This window comes from Gossypium arboreum, chromosome 5 (genome assembly GCF_025698485.1).
Source record: "Gossypium arboreum isolate Shixiya-1 chromosome 5, ASM2569848v2, whole genome shotgun sequence".
Lineage (NCBI taxonomy): Eukaryota > Viridiplantae > Streptophyta > Magnoliopsida > Malvales > Malvaceae > Gossypium > Gossypium arboreum.
Genome location: NC_069074.1, coordinates 72,413,618 through 72,426,958, shown reverse-complemented (window position 1 = coordinate 72,426,958; position 13,341 = coordinate 72,413,618). Strand labels below are relative to the sequence as shown.

Genomic DNA, 13,341 nt, shown 5'->3' with positions numbered 1-13,341 from the left:
TCCTCAGAAATTGTCCACTTTCTATGGACCTTGTTCCTTAAACTCCTTTGGCTTGGGAACATCTACGCTAGGCTTGGGTGTGACAAACCAACCCCTCCATTGCCCAAAGTGCCTTTGTAGATTGTGAGTTCACCCTTGAGTCCGCATCTCCTCTTTCAAGGCCGCCAACATAGCCTCCATGGCATCATCGCCTTATCAACCATCATAGTCTCGATGGCATCATCTACTCCATCTTCTCAATGTTGTCCAATACATATTCTTGAGTTGTTTCGCATAGACCGCAACCCATCATGGACTTTATCATCGATATCATCAACCTCTCCTTGACATCCCCATGGATGCTTCAAGAGTGACAACTCGATCTTCCAAAGCCGGAAGATGTCCCTTGAACGCCTAGCTTTCCTAGCCTCCCACAGTCTCCATTCCATCAATATTCTAAGAGCTTTTCGACATCGCCCAATCTGCCTCCATGCTAGCTCGATACCAACTGCCACGGACTTAGATTCTTGCCTCATCCGCAGGCCTTAGGCGCTTACTCCAAAACGCCTAAGTCACCTTAACTTCCACAAAAGAAGGATTCAATGTAATTCTTCCAAAACACAACTCAAGCCGGCAACTCGAGGCCAAACAATATGAAAGAAGAACGAGACAAGAACAAGCCAAAGAAAATAAGAACTCAGAGAGAGAGAGATTTGAGTGAATGCTCTCAAGATTTTTATTTCAAAACTCAAGTGATTTACAATGAGGGAAGAGGTCTTATTTATAGTTGAGCCTTCCACATCCAATCCAGACAAAATCAAGTATATCAATGGCTAAGATTAAAGGCCCACCACCAAATCTTTAAGAATATAAAATAATATCTTAAAAGATCATGTTTCCATATTTGTCTAACTTGTAGATGGGCCTTTAATCTCTTCAAGAGGTCATTCTGACCAAATGACCTTATTAAAAGCTTATAAATCGATAAGTCCTGGTTGCAAGTTTCCTTCGCAACCCATGACACTAGTGCTAACAGAAGCCACTTTGAAAAGAAAAGAGCGATGTCGTTGTCTTTCTTTATGAGAATTATGAAACATTTTTCTTGAAAAGCTTGAAATAGCTTGAAGGTTCCACCATGTCAAAAGAATTTTATCATTTAGAGTTGGGAAGCTTTTCTTGTTTTTCTTTTTGAAGAATTCATTGGAAAGCTTTTTCCTTTTGAAGGATGGTTGGAAAGCTTTATTATAAATTTAGTTTGAAGTATCAATTTGTAAAGCTTTAGCCACTTATCCATCAACGATTGTTAACCTCATCAAAAAATATTAATGACTCATTATTATATAACATTAATCTCTAAAAAATTCACGCAAAAGCTAAATGACTATTATTATATAAAATCGAGGTATTCTTCCTATGACACGTATCTAAATACACTTTTTTTATAAAAATTATATAAACAATTGGTAATTTTAATAGTTAGTTTCATTCAATATCTATACCTTAATTGTTTATATAATTTGGTATTTCAATTTTTATAATACTATATTTAGTCTAAATACATTATTATTATTAAAATATTGACATGAATTTTATAAATTGTTAGTATAATTAAAATTCTCTTATAATTGTTATTTTTGTTAATTATTATGAATTATTTTTAAATTTCAATAAGTTAAATTTAATGAAATAATTTGATAGTATTAGTTTTTTTAATCCAAAAATAGAAGACTAAATTTAAAAAATAAATAAAAGTGCGAGGAATTTGAAGTTTAGAAAGAATTTGACTAGCTTAATTCATTCATTGTCTCCATGTCTAATGGCGATGAAGAGTTATCGGACTATTAAGGAGAAGATGGATACCAGTGTACATATATCCGAAATGGTAGAGCAACCAAACAAGAAGGAAATGGGTCCGATCAACATCGGAATCGAATCGAATCTGAATTGGAGTAGTGGAACCGCAGTAAGTCGAGAAGGGCTTTATTAATGGTGAAAGAGTCAATTCATTAAATGCGTTGTTTTGGGAAAGAAAAGGTGGAGGCGGATATGCTCAAATTAGTGGGGAATATAGACAATCTTAGACGGGTCAGCTAGTAAATTAAATGTTGATTTAGAGTGTGTTGAACTAGACAAGGACTAGTGTCACGGACTTAGTTTTCCCCAAGCACCGGCGGCCTTGCTGCCCCTCCGCCAAAAAGCCTAAGTCACCTCTCGCAACAATTGAGGATTCAATGAACCTCTCAAGAACGCATCGAAGAACAAACAAAAGAACGAAGTAAGAACGATCTCAAAGATGAACAAAAGCCATAGAAAATAAGAACACTTGAGAGAAAAGTTTGAGTGAATGTTCTCAAAATTCTATTAATCACCGGATGAATACAATAAGGGGAGAGGCCTCTATTTATAGTTGAGCCCCAATATCAACAGATCGAAATACATCAATGGCTAAGATCTAAATCTATCAAGATATCAAATCTCTAAGATTATGAATCGTATCTTTAAAGATTACATTAAAATCTAGGATCGATATCTTTGAAGATCCCCTCATATTTGCCAAGCATATCTTTGAAGATTACTTTCCATATTTGCCAAGCTCCGAGATGGCTTTCAATCTCCAAGCATCGACTAACTGACCAAATGACCTCCCTCAAAAGCGATAATCAAGATAAGTCGTACCATGGTTGCAACTTTCCCTTCGCAACCAATGACATTCTCCCCACTTGTTCTAGCGACCTCGCGTCCCCCTCATGGAACCGGCCATCTTCTTGAATTGCCAATGCCTCGAAGTTCCCAACTTGTGCTATCGTGTAATCCTTTCCATCATACCAAGTATTCATGTCGGGCCGATGATACCTTCTGCCTCACCACACGATCCGCCTCAATGTTTTCAACTTATCGGTCATAAGAGACCTTTACCCCATTGGTGGTGCTCGCTCGACTTGCCTCGATTTGATCCTTGATCCCCATGGTATGGCTTTGAGCATACTTACATGGAACACCGTGGAGCTTCAACTTTGCTGGCAACTCAAGTTTGTAGGCCACCTTGCCTACCCTCTTCAAGACTTTAAACGCCCCCATACCTTCAAGACAAGCCCTTGTGCAAACCCGATATCGCAACATGAGGTGTAGTTTGGCAAGGACCGAGTCCCCCACCAAACCGACATCCCTTCGATTCGACGCCCACTTCTTGTTGCGCTTTTTATGCTAGTAAGCAAGCTTAGCTGTCATTCTTTTCTTGCCAATCCTTCGCAAATCGACACGCAGAGGGTTTGGTCCTCAGATAATGGGTTGCAACAACGCTGGGTGTGGTGGCATGTGTCTGCCACCGTTTCAAACTTGACTTTTGGTTCTGCCCACTTCACGCAAGTTGTAAGTAAAATTGGGCAACATCCAACAATCCCCAATCCTTTATGGCACTCACATAGTGTCAAGATATGTTCCAACAATGCATTCACTCGCTCACTTGCCCATCAACAGGATGATGCTTGGAGAAGTTCAAGTCCGAGCCCATTGACTTGAATACTTCCAAATCGCCCGCAGAATCTCTCATCTCGATCATCGATAATAGACAGTGGCACTCCCCAATATTTTACCATGTGTCTAAGAATAATTAGTTAGCCTCTCAAAGATAGCACTTCTTGGTAGCAGAATAAATGTCGATGCTTTGAAAACCTGGTTTCACCACAACAAGAATACTTGCAAATTGCCGACTTTTAGCAAACCCACAATAAAATCCATGGATACACTCTCCTATGGCCTTCCTGAATGGGCAAGGGTTGTGCAAGTCGGGGACTTTTAACTCAACCTTGTCTTCTTGGCATACTAGAAGTCTTCACATAGATCTCCACATCTTCACCCATGAGGCCAATAGTATCCTCCAAAAGGCCAAGGTACGGTATTCTGGATGGCTTGCCCATCGAGTCATGGCATTTTTCATGACTTCTTTGCGACTTTCCCATAATGAGGCACATAGAGGCGTGTCCATGAGTGTATATTAATTCCCCATCAAGCCAAAATCTTCTCGCTTTCCCTCATTACGCTTTCTAAGCTTTGGTCAGGTCATGGACAAACCTTCAATACATTCCATTGTGGACCGTTGGGTTGACTAATGGCCACTAATTCCATCTTTCTACTAAGTGCATCACCACCATGTTGGCACTTCCGGTTTGTATTCCATTGTGAAATCGAACTCCACTAGAAAACCCGCCAACGAGCCTGCTTTGGGAGACAACTTTTTCTCGTTAGAAAATAACTAGTAACATTATCGTAAGGACCACGAACTCGAACCTAGTAAGTAATGCCTCCATGTACAAGCAATGCACCACGTCATTTCCTTCTTCTTGGACCGTGATATCCGCCTCCATCTCATTAAGCTTTCACTCGAAAGTAATGGGATGACCCTCTTGCATCAATACCTCCAATGGCATAACTGACGTCAGGCGCATTTCATAAGGCTTCGAGTAATCCTAAGGTAGCGCGGCTCACTTATCATTACTTGTTTCAATTGATTGAAGGCCTCTCACACCAGGTTCTAATCCCATACCTTACCCTTTTTCAACATGTCTGCTGGCAGCGTAATTTAGAGTAGCCTCTCGATAAAGCTGCTCTTATAGTAGTTTGCCAACCCAAGGAAAGATCTCAACTCTTTCAGCTTGGTTGAGCCTCCCACTGCCAATGGCTCCGACCTTGCTTTCATCCATCCGATTCTTGCCACCTCCCACAATGTGGTCAGGAATGGCATCTCTCTGAGCAAAGTGCATTCTCTCTTTGACTAACAACCATTTTCCCTTAAAGTTTGGAATACTTCCTCAAATGTTCCACATGTTCATTGAGTGATTTATCGATAACCACAATATCGTCAAGGTAAACAACCAATTAAATGATCAAGGAAAGGTTAGCACCATTCATCAAGAATATAGCCGACATTCGTGAGTCCAAATGGCATCACCAAAACTCATACGAGCCATACCACACACACAACTGTCTTGGCTTGTCTCCTAAGGCTATTCGAACTTGATGATACCCCATCTCAAGTCCAACTTGGTAAACCATCTCGACTACCAAGCCGGTGGAACAAGTTCGCAATGAGATGGCTCGCCTGAGCACCGCCGGATGGATCGCCGAGCACCGCCGAACCTAACCGGCATGGGGGGCACCAACGTCTGGCATGAAATGGGCGTGGGCAAAGGCTCGACAACCCCCGCTCGCCTCAATATCACCTCCCCTAAAGAGCTAAAAAACTTGGTCAATGTGCTACCAAAGCGACATTCTTTTTTTTTTTTGAAAGAAAACGACCAAAGGTCAACCTCATCTTATTGCATCTTTAATAATCAAACCATGGATATCCGCTTGATAATCCATATCAAAATACAAATCAACTTTGTTCCTAACGCTAAGTGACAAAGTAAATCAGCAAAGATTATTGCTAGTACGACTAATCCAATTAACATGGACAGTAATCAAAAATTAAAAGCACTACAAGTATGCTTAATATGTCATTCCAAAAACAAGAATATCTTTATTCCTCTTGTTGACCGAATTGACGAGCCCAAAGACTGCGATTCCACAATAAGCCGAAGCGATTTTAATCTAGCCGCCAGTTTAAGCCTTCTTTAAGCGCCCAACTCGCCTAATTCACATCCATAGCTTTATCAACGAACTTATAGCATCCCCAATAACGGCCATCTTGGTCCTCGCGATAGCGCCCACACCATCGCTTCCCATTAATAACAAAGAAGATCCACGCTCACTTTGATGTAGCTAGAGGGGGTTTTCTCCAATCTTTAATCGCCGAGTCGGAGGAATAATAGTCGGTTCACCATATTATAAATGCGAAAGTCCTTGCTTAACATGGTCGCCTTTTCCTGCATCACACCGCGCATCCATTTTCCCTTTGAAAAGCATATTATTTCTATCATTCCAAATTGCTCCAAAGCGTAGTTAAGAAATCGCAGCAGACTTTCTTATCCAAAGACACTAAAAACATCCTCCAACCAATCGATGCAGCTTGGTATATTCCCGCTTAGCGCCTATTGTTTAACCCACCAAAGAGCCAAAATCTCACGAGCCTTTTTACGCCTTTTCATGGCATGAATCAACGCTTTTCTCTCGCCTTTGCATCTCGGACAAATGTTCGAAACCCCGACGGATGCGAGCAATGTTGTCGAACGTGGGGAGAATGTTGTGACCAATCCTCCAGCCTAAAGATTTTGATCTTCGAGCATCCAAGCTTCCATAAGGCGCGCCAAAAAATCATGAGGGCCAATCCGACTTCCTTAAGAATCACCAAGAATAAGCCGACTTGGACGGTAAATACCATGCGGATTTTGGAGCCACGTCCGTGTCTTTAATGTTATTAGGAGGAATGGGCAAATTGCATATGCACTCCCCAAATAATCCCCATAAATCTCTTTCACCCTTTCCTTTTCCAACGCTCATATCTTGGTCCCACGTGTCTTTGACTTTTCTTTCATTATCATTGAGAGGAGACCGACAAACCGACTCTCCAAAGATACCATTCAAATTTCAATGCGCACGCCTAAGATCAATCCCATTGCCATCTCCCACTTGCCAAATAAAACCATCCTTAAGATTCATCGCCTTTGGCAATGCTTGCCCAGTGAATGAAGGCTTGTCGCACCGCTTATAATCAATACGCCCCTTCAGAAAGTACTTCGCACATAGGACTTTAAAACATAGAGTGTCCTGTTGAGACATAGTCTCCAAACCTCGCTCCCAAAAGAGCCAAAGTTAAAGAGATATAGGTTTCAAAGCCCATTCCACCCATACCCTTCGGATGACACATTTTCCGCCACGCCATCATTGCCCAACCCCAAGATCTTGTCGTTGTTTGTCCACCACATCCTTCCCATTTGTGAATGGAGTTCTCTATAGTGCCCTTTGGAGCCAAGAACACCGAAAATGCATAGGACGAAATGGCCTGGATAATCGCCTTGATAAAGACCTCTTTCCCACCGTAAGAAAGCAAGTGTTTTGACCAGCTTTTAACCCTTTTATTGTTTGCATCCGTTATATCTCCTTTGGCATTTTTTCCTATCTTTGTTGTATAGAAAGGAGAAGAGAAGCAGAAAACCAGGGATAGATGATAAGGAAAGCTTTGGAGGCGGAAATCTGCTACCAGGCGACATTCATGTGTCTGAAACAGGGACACTTTATGGTGCCGACGCTTCTGCACCAACGGGGGCCCAAAATTAGCTTTGGTGCTCGACCCTCCCGCACATCCGATGCACCAAGGTGCCGATGTCGCCTGATGTCCGACACATCAAAGGGGCCGGTGGTGCCGATGGCCCAAGACCACGGATGGCACACGCCGTCGATAGTGTACGAGGCTACCATGGGCCAAAGGTGCCGGGCTCGTTGCAAAAGGGGAGGGACAGAGACGATTCACTCATTGTTGGGTCCCAGACATGCAACGGTATCCGAATCCTACCTTTGGGACGATTCATTCATTATTAGGTATCGAACATGTAACGGTATCCGAATTCTACCTTTTGGGATTGGGAGGGACTCGTTCGCCGCTTGTATATCCAGATGGTTCACGGATCATCGCCGAATGGATCGCTTGAGCACCGCCGAACCTAACCGGTGGTGGGGGGGCACCGACGTCCGGGCATGCGATGGGCATGGGCAGTGCCCTGGATAACCCCTGGCTGCTCAATATCACTTCCCCCCTAAAGAGCTAAAAAAACTTGGTCAATGTGCTACCCGTTGACATTCATGTGTCTGAAACAGGGACAGGTTTCAGATGTCTGAAACAGGGACACTTTTTTCAGCCCAACGCTCCCGCAGATCCGAGGCACCAAGGTGCCGATGTTGCCCGATGACCCTCACCACGGGATGGCCTACGTTGCGGATGTTGCCCGAGGCTCCCGTACACGCCTGAAATGGGGGCAAGTTTTTTTTTACGCCACTTACACTTAGTATTTTTAATTGAAAATTTTTTCTGTTGGCCCAAAAGAAATACAAGAAGCCGAATGAAATATGGCATGATGGCACGGTAGATAATTGAACAAGTGCTCGGGCCGCCAACAGTTGGGGGCTCGCACTCGCACCACCACGGCCCCCGCTGTGCGATGTTTCCCGAGGGGGCGGCACGGCCAAGTGTTTAACTTAGAAATTTTTTCTGTTGGCCCAAAACAAATACAAGAAGTATGGCATGGCATGGCACGGCACGGCAAGACGGCAGAAAATTGAACAAGTGCCCGGGCCGCCAACACTTGAAGCTCGCACCGCACCACCACGGCCCCACAGCCATGTTTCCGGGAGGCGGCACGGCCAAGTGTTTAACTAACTCCTTACACTAAGTCCCCACTTGGGGACCCTGTGGGGGGACGCAAAAGAACAAGGTGGATCGGAAGAGATGGGGAGGGACGAATCGAGCGACAAAGGGTCAATCTCAAGGATCGTGGCAAGAAGGCTAATCATGTCACTTACAATACCCTCGTCACAGATTTAAGTCGTCGCAAAGGATTCTACCCGCCGCTCGGTGGGAATTACGCCCAAGGAGGCGTCCGCGACTTGTCCGCCATGGTCGCCGCACCTACAACACGTGCCTTTGGGGCCAAAGGCCCCTCATCGCTGGTCGGCAATCGGGCGACGGCGGCGTCGTTGCTTCTTGCCCGATTCGACTTAGAGGCGCTCACCATAATCCAACAAGACGGTAGCTTATCGCCATCGGCTTTTCAACCAAGCGCGATGACCAATTGTGCGAATCAACGATTCCTCTCGTATTAGGTTGAATTACTATTGCGACGCCGCCATCAAGAGGGTAAACTAACTTTGCCTCACGACGGTCTAAACCCACTCACGCTCCCTATTGGTGGGTGACCAATCCAACACTTGGTGAATTTCGCTTCACAATGATAGGAAGAGCCGACATCAAAGGATCAAAAAGCAACGTCGCTATGAACGCTATCGCCACAAGCCGCTTATCCTCGTGGTAACTTTTCCGACACCTCTAGCTTCAAATTCAAGGTCTAAAGGATCGATAGGCCACGCTTTCACGGTTCAGATTCAGATCGAAATCGTAATCAAATGAGCTTTTACCCTTTTGTTCCACACGATTTTGCTCTCGTTGAGCTCATCTTAGGACACCAAGTTATCTTTTAACGATGTGCCGCCACCAAACTCCCCACCGACAATGTCTTTTCGCCGGATCGGTAAGTCCGACCTTTGGGTCCAAAAAGAGGGCCGTGCCACCCTCCGATTCACTAATAAGTAAAATAACGTTAAAAGTAGTGGTACTTCAATTTACCGAGAGCTCCCACTTATCCTACACCTCTCAATTCATTTCACAAAGTCGGACTAGAGTCAAGCTCAACAGGTTTTCTTTCTCCACGATTCGCCAAGCCCGCTCCCTTGGCTATGGTTTCACGGATAGTAGATGTGACGGTGGAAATCTCGTTAATCCATTCATGGGCGCCACTAATTAGATGACGAGGCATTTGGCTACCTTAAGAGAGTCATAGTTACTCCGCCGCTTACCGGTATTGGTTGAATTTCTTCACTTTGACATTCGAGCATCAAGCGTAAATCACATTGCGTGAGCATCCGCAGGACCATCGCAATGCTTTGTTTTAATTAAACAATGGATTCCCTTGTCCGCACCGAGCTCGAGTCGATCGCTCAGAGTCTGGGAAGGCCCCGAAGGAGCTGCTTCAGTCAGATCCCCGGCCGCGGCAACCCGCTCGCCATGAGCGGCTTCGGCGAAAGGCAACCGGCGATGACGGTTCGGACTAGGACCCCGTGCCCACCCTCGAGCCAATCCTTTTCCCGAGGTTACTGGATCCATTTTGCCGACTTCCTTGCCTACATTGTTCCATTGACCGTAGGTCGTTCACCTTGGAGACTGATGCGGTTATGAGTACGACCGGCGCGGACGCACTCGGTCCTCCAGATTTTCAAGGTCACGGGCGCACTCAGACACCACGCGACGCGGTGCTCTTTCGGCCGCTAGACCTATCTCCTACCGAGCCATTTGTGGTGCGCAGCCGTTAAATGTAAAAGATAACTCTTCCCGAGGCCCCGCCGACGCCTCCGGACTCTAACGTTGCCACCGCCAAGGTCCTTTCAGAATTTTAACCCGATTCTCAAGATCGCGCTGAACGCGCTATCGGACGGCTTCCCGCCTCTTAGGATCGACTAACCCATGTGCAAGTGCTGCTCACATAGAACCTTTCCCTCTTCGCCCTTCAAAGTTCTCATTTGAATATTTGCTACTACCACCAAGATCTGCACCGACGGCCGCTCCGCTGCTCAAGCGCCCGGGTTTTATGGGAACCGCGCCTCCTACTCATCGGGGCTGGCTCTTGCCCGACGATCGGAGTATAGGTCGCGCGCTTAAGCGCCATCCATTTTCGGGCTAGTTGATTCGACAGTGAGTTGTTACACACTCCTTAGCGGATTTCGACTTCCATGACCACCGTCCCATTGCCTTAATCGACCAACACCCTTTGTGGGTTCTAGGTTAGCTGCTAGCTGGGCAATCGTAACCCGGCTCCGGCTCATCCCGATCCCCGCTTTGCTTACCAAAATGGCCCACTTGAGCTCTCGATTCTGTGGTGCCGCTCAACGGCAAACCAAGACCGTCCCTACCTATTTAAAGTTTGAGAATAGGTCGAGGCGTTGCGCTCGATGCCTCTAATCATTGGCTTTACCCGATAGAACTCGCTAAAGGCTCCAGCTATCCCGAGGGAAACTTTGAGGAACCAGCTACTAGACGGTTCGATTAGTCTTTCGCCCTATACCCAAGTTAGACGAATGATTTGCACATCAAGATCGCCGCGGGCCTCCACCGAATTTCTCTCGCTTCGCCCGCCAGCATAGTTCACCATCTTTCGGGTCCCGACAGCATGCTCTCACCGAACCCTTCTCGAAGATCAAGGTCGGTCGGCGGTACACCCGTGAGGATCCCGCCAATCGCCTTCCTTGCGCCTTACGGTTTTCCAAATTCGCTGACTCGACACACATGTCGACTCCTTGGTCCGTGTTTCAAGACGGGCCGAATGGGAGCCCGCAGTCGACGCCCGAGCACGCAGTGCCAAGCACGCCGAGACGGTGCGTCTGGATCCCACGATCGAGGCGACGATGTCTCCACAGCGATCAAAGGCGGGCTTTGCCGCCGCCACGACTCTCGCCGGTCCACGCCCCGAGTCGACGGCAGATCGGCTCTCGCCGCCCACATCCGACCGGGCGCATTGCCGCCCCATCCGCTTCCCTCCCGACAATTTCAAGCACTCTTCGACTCTCTTTTCAAAGTCCTTTTCATCTTTCCCTCGCGGTACTTTGTTCGCCATCGGTCTCTCGCCCAGATTTAGCCTTGACGGAATTTACCGCCCGATTAGGGCTGCATTCCCAAACAACCCGACTCAGACGAAGGCCTCGTGGTGCGACAGGTCCGCACGACGAGGCTCTCACCTCTCCGCGCCCTTTCCAAGGGACTTGGGCCCGTCCGCCGAGGACGCTTCTCCAGACTACAATTGAGCGCCGGTGGCGCCGATTCTCAAGCCGGGCTTTTCCTTCGCTCGCCGTTACTAGGGAATCTCGTAAGTTTCTTTTCCTCCGCTTATTGATATATAGTAAACTCACGGGTAATCCCGCCGACACAGGTCGCGATGCGATCTTTGAAAGGGTTTAAGGGTCTCGATCGACGAACGCGCGACGACTCGAACGAGGTTTGCTTGCAAGATTACCACCGATCGTCGCGACGATTATGTCGCCGAGGACTCGAATTTAGGCCAACCGCCGTCGGAGCGCACGGAGGCCAATTTCCGCCATGGTCCAACCGAGTCCCGAGGGATCGGGTTAGATGGGGCGACGATGCGTGACACCCAGCAGACGTGCCCTCGGCCTAATGGCTTGGGGCGCAACTTGCGCTCAAAGACTTCGATGGTTCTCGGGATTCGCAATTCACACCAAGTATCGCATTTCGCCACGCTCTTCATCGATCGCGAGAGCCGAGATATCCGCTGTCGAGAGTCGTTCTATATACTTTATGACAAAAGAACAACATCATCGGCAATCGACACCGCGAACGGTGCGGCGACAAGAGATGTGTCCTTTTTCATTTCGATTCCTTGGCGCGATTCGCGCCGGGGTTTGTTCGCTTTGCATCAAGAAGTTGATCCCGACATCTCACCCCACCCAATGGGCAAAAGGGATGACAAGACCGCCGCCCGACACGCGGGGTGGGGACAGCAACGTGCACCCGCACCACCTCCGATGTTGTATACAACGCGTTCACGGGTCGCTCGCTGGCGTGTTTCGACAATGATCCTTCCGTAGGTTCACCTACGGAAACCTTGTTACGACTTCTCCTTCCTCTAAATGATAAGGTTCGGTGGACTTCTCGCGACGTCATGGGCAATGAACCGCCCACGCCGCCGCGATCCGAACACTTCACCGGACCATTCAATCGGTAGGAGCGACAGGCGGTGTGTACAAAGGCGGGGATGATAGTCAACGCGAAATGATGACTCGCTTACTAGGAATTCCTCGTTGAAGACCAACAATTGTAATGATCTATCCCCTGTGGTCATGGACGCACCCCACCTCGGGTTCGAGGGGGGCCACGGGGCCCGCGTCGGGGCGTGGATCTCTACCCTTAAAGAGCTAAAAACTTCGTCAACTGCTACCGTGCAACATTCGATGTCCAAACGGGACACTTTTCTTTAGCCCGACATCCGAGCCACCAGGGTGCCCTCGCCGCCGAGGCACCCGCACATCCAACGCCCTAGGTTGCCGATGGTGTCCGAGGCTCCCGCACATCCAAGCACCAAAATGCCAATGCCGCCGAGGCTCCTCAGACATCCAAGGCACCAAGGTGCCGATGGTGCCCGAGGCTCCCTGACGACCAAAGGCCGAGGTTGCCGATGGTGTTCGAGGCTCCCGCACATCCAAGCACCAAAGTGCCGATGGTGCCCGAGGCTCCCGCACGACCAGGGGCCTAGGTTGCCGATGGTGCCCGAGTCTCTAGCACATCTAAGGGCCTAGGTGCCGATGGTGGCCGAGGCTGCCGCACAACCAAGGGCATAGGTGCCGATGGTCCCGAGGCTCTCGCGCGACCAAGGGCCTAGGTTGTGACAGCCCAAAATCGACCCTAGACGGGATGTGGTTTTGGGACCACAAAACCGAGGCATAAAAATAATTTAAAATTTATTTTGATGCCTATGATATGTGTTAATTCATGTGTGACATTTTTGATGTTTCGATTTAGAGTTATAAATGTGAATTTCACTAGAAGGGACCTAGTAGTAAACTTTGAAAGTATGATGGGGAAATGTGTGATGACTAGTTGATAATGCATGCAAAAATAAAGGATTTGCATGTCAAATTTCCCCAAAG

General features: G+C 47.3%; 2 pseudogenes; both read right to left on the bottom strand.

Annotated features, from left to right (window-relative positions):
* Positions 1 to 8,369: 8,369 nt before the first annotated feature.
* Positions 8,370 to 11,610, bottom strand: LOC128293653 (28S ribosomal RNA; annotated as a pseudogene).
* Positions 11,611 to 11,822: 212 nt separating this feature from the next.
* On the bottom strand, positions 11,823 to 11,978 carry LOC128293386 (5.8S ribosomal RNA; annotated as a pseudogene).
* Positions 11,979 to 13,341: the final 1,363 nt, after the last annotated feature.